At 37.9% G+C, this 13,038-nt stretch overlaps 1 pseudogene; it reads right to left on the bottom strand.

Annotated features, from left to right (window-relative positions):
- Window positions 1-2,952: 2,952 nt before the first annotated feature.
- LOC150040201 (nucleophosmin-like) lies at window positions 2,953-6,596 on the bottom strand (annotated as a pseudogene).
- Window positions 6,597-13,038: the final 6,442 nt, after the last annotated feature.

Genomic DNA, 13,038 nt, shown 5'->3' with positions numbered 1-13,038 from the left:
CCACTCACAAAATGCTTGAGATGATTTAAAACTTTGGCCAAGTAGCAGGGTATAAAATTAACCCTCAAAAATCAACTGCCTTTCTATATGCCAACGAGTGGAACAAGGCAACAGTCATAAAAGCAACTCTGTGCAATAGCCTCAAAGAAAATAAAGTAACTAGGAATTAACTAAAAATGTAAAGGAGCTTTTTGATGAATACTTTAAAAGCCTCAAAAAGGAAAGTAAAATGAGAAATTTAGTAAATGGAAAAACTCCCATGCTCCTGGTTTGGAAGAATTAACATCATTAAAATGGATATCTTGTCAGGGCTAACTAAAAATTCAACGCAATACCCATCAATATGACAATGTAATAGAAATAGGAAGAAGCAATCCAAAATTTAATATGGAATAATAAAAGGCCCTGAAAAGCAAAAACAGTTCTTAGCAGAAAAAAAACAGTGCAGGTGGAATTCAATACCAAACTTTAGATTGTATTACAACACTATAGTGACTAAAACAGCTTGCTACTGACACAAGAATCAGCCTGAAGACCAATAGAACAGAACTGAGGACCTAGATATTAACATACAGAGAGAACTATGGCCACTGAATCTTTGATAAGGGAGCCAAAATTTAGAATGGAAGAAAGAGCGTCTTCAATAAGTGGCAGAACTGGTTAAACACTTCCAGAAAACTGAAGTTGGATCATTTTTTGTCACCTTGCACCAGGATTAATTCCAAATGCATCAAAGACCTCAGGTAAAAGCAGATATACTGAAAACTTTATAACATGCTATAAGAGATATACTAGGTCTCCCTGGCACAGGTCAGAACTTTCTTCATAAGGGCCCAGAAACAAAATAAATCTGAGAAAGTCTGGATAAATGGGGCTGCAATAAACTGCAGAGCTTCTGCATGTCAAATGACATAGCTAGCAAATTAACTACAAAGCCTACATTGTGAGAGATGATATTCACTAACCATACAATGGACAAAGGCCTCATATCTAAAATATATCCACAGCTCAAAAAACTGAATCACTCTAAAACAAATATCCCAAATATGCCAAAGATTAAAGATAGTCTTTTCTGAAGAAGAATTAAGAATGGCTGATAGACATTTTACAAATGCTTGACATTTCTGGCCATAAAAAATTCAAATCCAAACAACTCTAAAATTCCCCCTCATTCCAGTAAGAACGGCCATGATCAAGAGATCTGATAACAACAGATGCTGGAGGAGATGTGGTCAGTGGGGATCACTACTGCACTGGTGATGGGAGTGAAAACTAGTTCAATCACTAGGGATAGCGGTATGGCAGTTCCTCAAAACACTAAACATAGAGCTCCCCTATGACCCAATAATTCCACTACTTGGCATTTACCCAGCCTTCCAGAAAGAAGGATATACTAATCCCACCAGCACAATGATGTTCATTGCAGTATTATTGAGCAAAGCTATTGAACCAATCCAGAAGTCAGATGAGTGGATCAAGATGTCGTTTTTATACACAATGGAATTCTATGCTGTTGCCAAATACAATGACATTGCCCCATTTGTTTTTTGTTTACCAGCACCAAAAAAAGCATTGTATTTTATTTAATTTATTGTAAACGTAAAGTACAGAGGGGTTACATTTAGTTATGAAAGTCAGTTAATGGGTACATTTGCTTTTGAACAGTGCCACCACTCCCTTGGTCTTTGTTTTTTTATTGTAATTAATAAAAGGGTTACATGATATTTGCCAGATAGAAGGTACATTAATTCACATATATTGATACCCTTTCTCATGTCTTCGCCCCCATTACCCTCCCCTCTACCCCCCCATCTTTATCGGGCTTACTTCTCATCTAGCAAGAAAGAACGCAAGACACATAGGTTACAGCTAAAGCAGGATCCTTTATTCTTCTCTCTCTTCTTCTTCTTCTCTCTGAGGCCTCTCCTCATCTTCCTCCTCTCCTGAGGCTATATACAGGCAGTGGGCCAATCAACTCATGCCAGCTTACCCAGGCCCTCCAATCACGGCTTCACACGCTCCAGTCATGCACCCTTCATGCTTCCGGCCACGCAGAGACCAGGCTTCCACTAACAATGGCAGCACTCCCCAAAATGGATGCCGGCCTTCATCCAGTCATGCGGCAGATATCCCTGAGTCACGCAGCCACCAGCATTGCAGGCGGCCCCACAGTGAAAGGGGGATGCACGCCTCCAGGTTCTGCCACCGCGCGGGAGGGGCTGGGCTCCCCACAGGTCCCACTCTTTTATTTTATTGAAGCAAGGGACAGTGCCTGTCTTAGGTGGAGGTGTCAGGACATATCCTTACCCGTCATTGAAATGCTGCAAGGCTCAAGTTGCAGTTTCTGTCTTAGGTTGCTATATGCCTACCCCTGTCCTTACCTGTCTTTGACTACCGGTCCAGCATGCTCAGCCAGATTTGAGGGGAGTCTCCAGAGGATAGTGCTGCAAAAGCCTGTCTGATGATAGTATTTTGTCGGGCCATGTTGTTACACATCGCACAGATCACTCACAGCATCACTGCTAATCCAAGAATCACCAAGCATACCAGGGCCGCAAAACCTGCCCACACTTTTACAAAGCTAAAAGCATTAGAAACCCAGGATAACATATCTGGCACAGACAAAACTTCTACTCTACTGAAATTAACAGCCATTATTTCCAAACGTAACTGTTCAGTCAAATTTTCAAATTAAATAGTCCAAGTGCCACGTAGCATTTGTCCCAATAATTTTGATAAATTAGTGGCACATGTCCAATTCTGATATTGAATGGGGGTGATGCATAACCCTCACATGGTGGAAATGCATCCAACTCCAGCAGTTTCCTGCAAAATGTCCAATTGTTCTTGAAGTAAATCAAACCATTGATTCACAATTATCAGTCCTCTAAAAAATGAGCATTCATAGACATCTGTGTAGACAAAGCCTGAGCAGTATTTTCAGAAAGTTGGTTAAATGTAGTAGCTGTGGGAATCGACACAGCCAATGAAACCATGGCAGCAGCGGCAGCAGTTGCAGCAAGAACACCAAAAATCTCTTCTTTCTCTAAGAACCACCGATAAGTCTTTATCAGTCACCAATGCTGGAATCGGAATGGACGTGGGCAGCCGCATTGGCACTGAACTATCGTGGACACTGCCATTCCAGCAGGTGCTAAGCAGGCAGGTTTGCTGTGAACAATTTAGATGCTCTTCTGAAAAATTAAACAACAAAAACAGAAAGGGAGACCAAACACAAACACACCTCCCTCCCTTTGTGGAGGAATTGGGGGAAAACACAAAAGGATACACTCTGGGACTATTTGTCAATGGAATCAGGAGTGGGAAAAGGCACTATTTCTAAAATTTTTACAGAATTAACAACATATAGGCTATCAGAAAGAATATTAATGGGACGATCCCCTACCAAATTGAAGGCATATATTACAGCAGCCAATTCAACCAATTGTGCGGAGGTGTAGGAGGTGGGGAAGGCATATTCCTTGTCCCCCAATACCACAGCTCCCACTCCTCCTTTGGATCCATCCGTAAACACCACCGGGCAATTAGGCAAAGGTTGAGAATGAGTAATCCTGGGGAATATTATAGGCATATTAATGCAAAATTGCATCCACGGATGCTTGGGATAATGGTTATCAAAGGAGGCGGTTACAGTACAATATAGTAACGCCCACTCATCATCGTTATTTACTAACCATTGCAGATGTTGCAAAGAAAAGGGGGTAATAATGGAGGACAGATAACAACCAAAAACAGCTAGGGCCTTTTCCAAGCCATTGAAAATTAGGGCCCCAATGGCCAAATGGTAGGTTTGTAAAACTTTTCCAGGGACATGCTTCAGATAAATCATGTGTAATGGGCCATCCTGCCACAACACTCCATAAGGATCTCGCCATGTGGGAAGCACAATAAAACTAAAAGGTTTATTGGGATTGATATGAACCATTTGGCTTAGTTGTAATTGGTGCTTTACCTTTTTTTTAAAGCAACTTTTTCTTCTGGAGTTAATTTACGGGGGGAGTTCAGGGCACTATCCCCTTTTAATATCTCAAATAGTGGGGATAAATCTGAGTTGGCTAATTTTAAATAAGGTTGTATCCAATTGATATCTCCTAAAAATTTTTGGAAATCATTTAAGGTATGTAGATTATCCAATCAAATTTCCAATTTTAAAGGTTGTACTAAACTAGGGGATAATCTCATTCCCAAGTAGTTCTGTAACTTAGCAAACCTGGTTCTTCATGCATGCTAGACAAGCACTCTGCCACTAGGTCAAATCCCAGCCCCTGATCATTTAAGTTTTAATGTGCTCACACAGTGTTGAAATTTAATTGCTGAAAAGCTGTCCATTCCATAACAAATATCCTTGGAATGGAAGTTCATAACGCATTGAATTTTCTATGGTAAATGGCAATGTGCTATTTTAAAATTTTAGGTATATCTACAACAACTTGTTTGCTTGGCTACACATTACACAGAAATATATGGAAATTTCTTTTGCATAAGAATGACTAGTAGTGTTATTTCTTATCCTCTTGCAGAAATGATTCACCAGATGAAATCCAGCTCTTTTTATCTTTTTATGACATTGTAGAGGGTGACTTTTCCATATTCCTTTGCAAAAGATGCTTTGTACAGCATGAGGTGCACTAAAAGTTTTACTGGAAATTAAAAAAGAAATTGTAGTGCAGAAAAATTATATATTTTACAGAATAAGATTTGTACTAATATGCCAACTGTGGGTATTTAATATGCCTTGACATAAAGATGTATGAAATATTCAGTGTTATACATATAAATTTAAAATGTCCAGAGTTCATCATAAATACTATGGCTGTGATAAGACCTATATTCAGAGAATTTACAAGTCATAAAAAATATACAATGATATATATTTAAAATTAATCTATAGAACCTAAAATAGATGAATGGTGTTTTATTTCCAATATATATCAATCTTCACTAATTTCACTGAGAATATATGGCTCACTGCAACTCCTTATTGGAATCAAGTATTCAGGACATCACAACTATAATCCCAGCTATTCAGACAGCTGAAATCTTATTGGATATCAGGGTCAACGCAGGCACCCAAGTCTTTGAAACTGATCTCCAGTTGACTGTCAGAAACATGGAAGTCGCCCTGTGGCGTCACCAGTAGAGTGCTAGGTTTGAATGGTCAAGGTCATGGACAGCACACAGGCCCAGATTTTAAGCCTCAGGACCTAACAAATAATTCAAGTGAACATAGTGTTTGCTATTTCTTGATATGTTATCCATGCTTTCAACAAACACCCAAGGATGTAAAACTTAACTTACTTTGTGTACAGGGGGACCTTTTCATATTCCTATAGAAACAAAAGCCATATAATGAGTGATTGTTGTCCTTAATGTACTATGTTATCTCTCATCTCTTTTGCTGTCCCTTGGTTATCTCATATTGTTACAGTATCTCACTTGGTTATCTGATATATTGGATATATTTGTAGTTGGTTATTTGAAATTGGATAGTGAAAGGGGAAAACAAGATGAGGGGTGTGGGTAGGGGGAAAGGGAAATGGGGACCAAGACATGAGAAAAGGTATCAATGTATGTGAATTAATGCATCTTTTATCTGGCAAATATAATGTAACCCTTCTATTAATTACAAAAATATATATTAAAAAAGGGACAGCCACATATCAAGACTTACAGAAAGGAAATAAGATGAACTTTTCAACAAACTTTTCAAAATGCTTTCTTAAAAGACCCTTTCTCCATCACCTGAGACCTTGAATAGGCTCCTGGTCAGTCATATGGAAACAATTCTTCATGTAGCTGATGAACTTGGCTTCCACTTTTGTGAGAGAACCACCTTTTCCTATACTTGCTTGCATTTTTGCTTTAATGACTTCTTAGTGAACTAGGTCCTTTTGGTGTTTTACGAGTGTTTTTTCCTGTATTTTGTAGGATTATTGACCTTCTGATCTTGATGTTACTAGTTTTGATTCTTTTCCATTCTGGTTTGATTTTCATGCATTTTTGGCTAGAGTATCTCAAATAGATTTTTTTCACTGGAACTTTTCTCCTTCAACATCATCAAAACCATCATCATCATCCTCACCTTCTTCATCCTCCTCCTCATCTTCCTCGGCAAGTTTTACCTGGTTCTGTGGAACCTTGCTGCTACCTCCAGGGGCAGACCGCTTTCCAGATACACTCAGGAGTTTCACATCCTCTTCTGCTTCCTCTTCTAACTTTACTTCCTCCTACACAGCAACTAAGTGCTGTCCACTGATGTGCACAGCTCCTGAGCCACATTTCAGCCTCAGCACCACATGTGGTGTTATTTCAAAGCCCCCCAGGGAAACTGTTGGCTTTACAGACATTTTTAACATTACCAGTTTAAATCTAATTGGACTTCCCATATAATTCATCATTTCTGCTCCCACGATATGTTACTTATCTTTTGTACCAGCCATTAAACTAGCCATTCTTAGTGATAACTGGTGCTCATTTCATGATTATCCATCTCAGAGAGATAATCTTTGTCAGCCTTCAGTTCACAAAAAAAGGTAGTTCTGGGGCCACTGTGGGCTCATGCTCATATCCATCAAGTCCTCCCTGAGTGGTGTACAAAGGCAGATAGAGGAGTACAGATCCCCGACAAGAAGAGACACAGACAGCATCATACCAAGTACTTCCGGTATTTTGGCAGTGGATTTATGTGTGTGAAGGAGTAGGGGTCCTGGTACTTGAACTTGGAGTGGTGCTGTCAGTGAGCTCTTCCGCATTTTAGATCAAGGTTACAGCTGACTTTTGAGTCAAGCCCCTCTTCCCATGTCCTAGAGGTGAATTCAAGATAAATGTCTCAAGTCCTTTTGTGCCTGGGGCTGGCTTTGAAACTTCATCCTTGGATATCAGCCTCCTGAGTAGCTAGGATTACAAGTGGGCGCCACCATGCCATGCTCTTGAAGTAGACTTTTTACCAATTTGATACACTCTAAGTCTGCTCTATCTGCACAAGCTATTGGGTGCTGGCAAATATAACTTTTGAATTATCCTACATTTCTTTAATTGCTAATGTTTTCTAAGTATATTTTATTGTAATGAATTGAAGAGCTACATTATATTCACCAGATAGAAGGTGCATTACTTCACAAATATTGCTACCCTTTTACATGTTTTTGTCCCCAATTCCCTCCTTCAACCACTCCTCCCACCTTGTTTTCCTCTTTCCCTATCCTATTTCAAATAAACATATATGCAATATATCGAATAATAAGGTAAGATATTGTAACAATATGAGATAACAAAGGGACAACAAAAGAGATGAGTAATAATATAGTACCTTAAGAACAACAATCACACATTATATGACCTTGTTTCCATATCCTGATGGTCCTTTCATTTAGTGTCACACAGTATGACCTTATGTATCTAGGTTTTGGTTGCCCTATTGTAAACCTCTGCTAGGAGAGTCAAATGTTTCTACTGATTATGACATATGATGGAGGGACACATTGAGGCTATATTCCTTTGAGTCTGGCTTACTTCACTTATTATGATTTTTCTAAGTCTTTCCATTTCCTTGGACATTTGTTGGAGTTCGGTCTTCTTTTTTTTGTGGATTTTATGAGATCATCCATTTTTCTTTATAGATCATTTATTATGGCCTCCCTGTGGCTTCCTCTTGTTCACATATCACCTTGTTTATTGTTTCATCTCATTTAGATATGGCTTCCTCAAGTATCTCTTTCTGTATTTTTTCAAACTTTTCTTTAATCATGTTTTGCCATTGACTGGTCCATTGCCTGCTTATATTGGGTGGAAGATGCTATTCCTTGATTTGGCATTTTTCTTGAGTTTCTTGTTCTGACCATTTGAAAATGGGAGCAAGATTGATACTGCAAAGATTACAATTTTAAAGGTATAACTAAGCTAGAGTTTTTAGCTGGCCAGACAACAGATGTTCACAATTTTAGATTAGTATTATCACTCTCTGTCTTTGTGCACTTACAGATTAATTGAATACAACTGCCAGTTACCATTTTCTGACCAAAAATATAAAACCCTGAATCCAAACTCCCTTGTATTTAAGTCCCTTTGGATCTACCATAATATTGAATACCTAGATACACAATATTGCTCAACAACCATCAAGAGAAGACACATTCATTATAAAACTTGAAGGATGAACAGAGAACCAGAGGTAGAAAAATAGTTTGAAAGACAAGAGGGGAGGTAAGAAAAGAGTAATGTAGTAGTGTAAGATTAACATAGTAATAAAGAAAAGGGATAACGTAAGGATATCTGACCTAAGGTGACAAAAATGTAAAATAGTTGATAACAAAATAGTTGATTAGTAAAGATAGGATAAATCTTATGAAAATAAAAAGAGTAATAAGAAGAATGTAAAGAGAAACGAGGAAGCTATATATAGGAGAGTTCAATGATAAATATTTTAAAAAGTAAAAATAAGCAACAAAAAAAAAGAAAAACAAGGAACAAGGTGGGGGGAGATTCCATACAATTGTGAGTTATTAGACAAGGAATACTAGGGTTAAGAACCAACAGATTTAAAAGCAGGTGATTATATATATACATATATCCAGTGCTGTCACTATGTTTGTAGGAACTACCACAATAACAGAAGAAAAGCTGGGGGGAGAAAAGGGAAAAATCCTAACATTTTTAAAACAGTGGAAGTAAAATAACAAAAACAAAAATGAAGAACATATAAAAGTGCAAATGAAAAAGGGTAGAAAAAAAGAAAAAGAAAAAGGTATTCTTCAGTTTTCTGGGGGGTGGGGGACAGGATAGGAAATGTGTATCTCCACTAATTTGGGATCCAAATCCTTTAAAGACCTTTTTCTTTTGAGTTTCAGCTTTGTGGTTTTTTGGATCAGTTTTCTTGATTGACAGAAAAAATAACCGGTAGGGTCAGGAGTGGCTTTGTTTACCAGGACTGTGGCCATGTGCACGGGGAGGAACTTCTACTAGGACTGAGGGCAGATGTTTGGCTGTGCTGCTTCTGTGAAATCCTTTGCCCTTTTGAATGATGATGCTGTCAGCACCAGTTCTCAGGCTCCAGGTGGTTTGGCTGTGTCTTTGCCAGCAGTCAACATGGCGCTTCTCTAGGCTGGTGGGAGAGGGATTACTTCCCAATGCCATTCTGAAGCAGAAGTGGAAACTTACCTACAGAGGTACTCAGAAATTGCTGGATTTTCTGGTTCCCAGAGACTGGCAGGTCCACGCCACGGCCGGCTGATGGCTCTGAGTTTACACAAGGTCTATCATGCTCTGTCTGTAGCGGGCTGGTGTGTGGTTGCTAAGAAGTACTGTGTGCTCAGTATCAGCAGGTAGTTTTTTTATATATATTTTATTTTTTTATTGTAATTAGTAAAAGGGTTACATGATATTTGCCAGATAGAAGGTGCATTAATTCACATACATTGATACCCTTTCACATGTCTTGGTACCCCTTACCCTCCCCCCACACCCCCTACCCGTCTTGGTTTTCCCCCTTCCCTATCAAATTTCAAATAACCAAATACAAATAAATTCAATATATCAGATAACAAAGTAAGATACTATAACAATATGAGATAACCAAGGGACAGCAAGGGAGATGAGAGACAACATAGTACATTAAAGACAACAATCACTCGTTATATGGCTTTTGCTTCAATATCCTGGAGGTCCTTTCAATTAGCTTCATAGTATATGGCCTTATGTATCAAGGTTTTTCTCTATTGCAGATCTCTGCTAGTAAAGCCCAAGGTTTCTACTGATTATGACAAATGAGGGAAACCATTGAGCCTAAGTTCTTTTGAGTCTGGCTTACTTCACTTAATATGATTTTTTCTAAGTCTTTCCATTTCCTAACAAATGGGGCGATGTCATTCTTTCTGACAGCAGCATAGAATTCCATTGTGTACAAATACCACAACTTGTTGATCCACTCATCAACTGAGGGACATCTAGGTTGGTTCCATATCTTTGCTGTGGTGAATAGTGCTGCAATGAACATTGTTGTGCTAGTGGATTTAGTATGCCCTTGTTTCTGGATGGTTGGGTAAATGCCAAGTAGTGGAATGGCTGGGTCATAGGGGAGTTCTAGGTTTAGCCTTTTGAGGCACTGCCACACTGCTTTCCATAGTGGTTGAACGAGTTTGCACTCCCACCAACAGTGTAGTAGTGACTCCTCCTGGCCACATCCCCTCCAGCATCTGTTATTATTCGTTTTCCTGATCCTGGCCATTCTAACTGAAGTGAGGTGGAATCTTAGAGTTGTTTTGATTTGCATTTCTTTTATAACCAGAGATGTTGAGCATTTTTTCATGTGTCTATAGGCCATTTTTGTTTCTTCTGCAGAGAAGACTCTCTTTAAGTCTTTGGCCCATTTTTTAATGGGATGGTTGTTACTTTGGAGATTAGTTTGGGAGTGATTCAATTTTTTGAGTTGTTAGGCAGGAAGTTTTGTCTCCGTGGTGGCTCTGAGCAGCTGGGGACATTCCATGCTGTCTTCTTGTGACAGTTTTCTGCCTTTTTCCTCTCTGACTGTGGTGCTAAAGCTTATTTCCGATCGATAGTTGGGTATGAATTTACCCCTACGATGATAGAACTATCTTGGTAAGAGCTCAGAAAAACACACTGAACTGCTGACATCTTCTGCTGATCTACTGGCATTAAATATTTTAAAGAAGGGACATCCTATTCCTGTTTTCTCTAGTGATCTCAATATGAATGGATATTCAATTTCTCAAATGCATTCTCAACATCCAGAGAAATTATCTTATGATTCTTAACCCTAGAGCTAATAATATGATTATTACATTAATTGATTTGTGAATGTTAAATCAGCCTTATATCTGTGGGATGAAGCCTAATTGATCATAGTATTTCATCTTCTTCATTTGACTCTGGGTAGCATTTGATACTGGGTAGTATTCTTCATTTGACTCTGTCTAGTATTTATTGATTTGGCTAGTATTTACTGAGAAACTTGGCATCTGTGTTCATCAGAAAGATGGTTCATTCCCTGGCTTGGGGATGAGTATTGGACTCATAATAAGACTTTCAACAGTATAAGTATTAACTCATCTTTGTAAGTTTTATAGAATAATGCAAAGAAACCATCTGGGTCTTGGCTCTCTTAGTTTGAGTGTTTCTGATTGCTTCTGCTTTCTCATTGTATGAAATTGGGTTTCAAAGGAGAACATGAATACTTATTTTTATGTTCAAATAAAAGTAGTGCTCATGCATAATGTGTGGTGATATTACTCATTGTGAAACATTAAGAATTCAATCCTTTAGTAATACATTTTTTCTGCTTAACCAAAAATGTACTTTTAAATATATTATATACTTACTATATTATACAATGAATACCTATGATGATGGTCTTCAGTCAATGAATATTCCAAACCTAAAGATCTTCTATTATAATAAGCATTAACATAGAAAATGCTCTTAAATTTGGAAGGATATTTATTTATTAAAGATTTATTAACATTGATTTTTACATCATATTTCAATTAACATGTTTAACAAAGAAGTATTCAAGAAGGGAATGTCTAAATACAATTACAGGCTCTTAATTTTTAGAACATAATCACAATTAGGCTAAGGGATTGTATATCACATATATATATTAATCAATGTGATAAAACATTATGTCTATGGAGTCATAAATACTTTTGTCAATGTTGTTGTGTTTATATTGCCCGTACTATGTTCATATAATTGGGTATGCAAATATTGAGTCCTCAGTCTTGCACTGTTAGGATCTAAGAACCAAATATTAATGATACCATGAACCTTTTGTTCTTTGGTCTTAACTTGTCTCACTCAATATGATTCACTCTAGATTCATACGCTACCCTGCAAATGCTATTATTTTATCTTGTCTGTTGGATATGTATAATTCCATTATATGTATATAGACAAACAGATAGATAGATAGATAGATAGATAGATAGATAGATACATACATACATACATACATACATACATACATACATACATATCACATTTTCTGTATCCATTCATCTGCAGTAGGGCATCTGGATTGTTTCCATTGCCTGGCTATTGTGAACAGTTCAGAGATAAACATAGCTGAGCAGTTATCCTATCATATGTTGGGTTATGATGTTCAGGGTAGATGCCCAGAAGTGGTATGGCAGGATTATGGGAAGGTCAATTTCAAGTTCTTTAAAAAACCTCTCCAATGCTTTCCAGAGTGGTTGAACTAGTTTACAATCCCACAAGCAGTGTAGGGTTCCTTTTTCTTCATAAACCTGCCAGCATCTGTCATTGTTTGAGTTCAAAATCTTGGCCATTCTTGTTGGGGTAAGGTGGTCTCTTAAAGTTACTCTTATTTGCATTTTTATGATCATGGATGATGAACATTTTCTCATTTCTGCCATTTTATTCTCTTCTTTTGATAAGTGTCTCTTTGGTTCCCTTGCTCATTTAGTACTTGGTTTGTTGGGTTTTTTGGGGGGGGGGGATTTGTTTCTTGACATCCCTGTAGATAATGGATAGTAAGCATTTGTCAGATTTCCCAGTTGGTTGGCTGTCTCTCTACTTTTGTGGCTATGTTTTTATCTGTGCAAAAACATTTATTTTTAGATTGTCCCTTTTATCAAGACTCTCTCCAATCTGTTGTGACCCTAAGATTCTTTTCAGGAATTTTTTGCCTGTGCCTATAAGTTCCAGTGTCTCTCCTACTCTATCATGTAGCAGTTTCATGGTTTGTGGTCTGACATTGAAGTCTTTCATCCAATTTCAGTTAATGCTTGTTCATGGCAAAAGGCTAGGGTCAATTTTAACTTTTCTGCATAGGGCTGCCCAGTTTTGCCAGCACCAATAATTGAATAGACCATGTTTGTTCCAGTTCATATATTTGGCTCCGTTCCTAATACGAGGTGACTATAGGTATGTGGTTCTTTGTCTGGAATTTCTATTCTGTTCCATTGATCTTCTGGTCTGTTTTGGTCTGTCTTTGGTCTGTTTGGTTATTATGCCTCTATAGTAGTGTGTGAAGTCAGTATT

This window comes from Megascapheus bottae, chromosome Y (genome assembly GCF_031878675.1).
Source record: "Megascapheus bottae isolate mThoBot1 chromosome Y, mThoBot2.hap1, whole genome shotgun sequence".
Lineage (NCBI taxonomy): Eukaryota > Metazoa > Chordata > Mammalia > Rodentia > Geomyidae > Megascapheus > Megascapheus bottae.
The sequence above is the reverse complement of the archived record's forward strand: the minus strand, read 5'-3'. Positions and strand labels throughout refer to the sequence as shown.